Source organism: Myotis davidii, unplaced genomic scaffold (assembly GCF_000327345.1).
Source record: "Myotis davidii unplaced genomic scaffold, ASM32734v1 scaffold258, whole genome shotgun sequence".
Lineage (NCBI taxonomy): Eukaryota > Metazoa > Chordata > Mammalia > Chiroptera > Vespertilionidae > Myotis > Myotis davidii.
In genome coordinates, this window is record NW_006289293.1 from 118,330 (window position 1) to 119,629 (window position 1,300).

At 38.5% G+C, this 1,300-nt stretch overlaps 1 protein-coding gene across 1 annotated transcript in view; it reads right to left on the reverse strand.

The window, feature by feature from the left end:
- The window catches only part of DACH2 (dachshund family transcription factor 2), a 452,839-nt gene that overhangs the window by 34,145 nt on the left and 417,394 nt on the right, over window positions 1-1,300 (reverse strand). The window lies entirely within an intron of this gene.

The following is a 1,300-nucleotide window of genomic DNA, read 5'->3' on the forward strand; positions in this document are numbered from 1 at the left end:
AAGGCGGGGGAGGGTTGGGGGGCAGGAGGGAGGCGGGGTAAGAGATCAACCGAAGGACTTGTATGCATGCATATAAGCATAACCAATGGACATAAGACACTGGGGGGTAGGGGCAGCCAGAGGATTGTTAAGGGCGGGGGAAAAAAAAGGACACATATGTAATACCCTTTGTAATACTTTTAGCAATAAAAAACAAAAAACAAAAAACAAAACAAAAAACAAAAAAAGAATGTACCATTTGCCGAACCGGTTTGGCTCAATGGATAGAGCATCGGCCTGTGGACTCAAGGGTCCCAGGCATGTACCCTGGTTGCAGGCACGTGCAGGAGGCAGCTGATTGATCTCTCTCATCGATGTTTCTAAGTCTCTATCCCACTCCCTTCTTCTCTGTAAAGAAATCAAAAAATATTAAAAAAATGTACTATTGTATGCGGGCTGTACATGAAAGAAAGAAAAATAAAGTATTCTGTTAACATTAAAAAAAAAAAAAAGAAAGAAAACATGACCCATTTATATGCTTTCTACAAGAGACCCATATAGGAGCAAATGATACACAAAGACTGAATGTGCAGTGATGGGAAAAAAACTTTCATGCACATGGAAACAAACAAACAAAAAACCACGTGCAATAATAATACTCATATCTGACAATATAGACTTCAAAACAAAGGCCATAATAAGAGACAAGGAAAGTCACTACATAATACTAAAGGAATGTATCCTACAAGAGGATGTAACCCTTGTAAATATATGTGCACCTTAAGTATATAAAGGAAATTTTCTTGGACATTAAGGAAGTGATTGACAGAAATGCAGTCATAATACAAGATTCAACACCCCAATGACATCATTGAATAAGCCTTCCAGACAAAAAAGTCAACAAGGCAACAGCTACCTTAAACAAAACACTGGATCCGATGGATTTATTTGATATTTACAGGACAATTCATCCCAAAGCAATAGGATATGCAAACTTCTCAAGTGCACATGTGATATTCTCAAAGATAGAGCACATGTTAGGACATAAATAAGTCAATAAATTCAAGATGATTGAAATTATATGATATGAAAATAGAAGTTAATTACAATAAATGTGGGAAACTGTTTATTGCCTTCACTATCTGATAAACATAGACAGAGAACCCCCCCAAAGGCTGGGTGCCTTTGAAGCCCTAGCAAAGGTCGGAGCTAGGTGCCACCTCTGTTTGTCCAGACAGTGGTAGCTGAAACTACTCCCCCATTTATTATTATGTAAATCCTTGCTGATGGGCTAGTCTGCCTGTTAATGGGGGGTCACCAG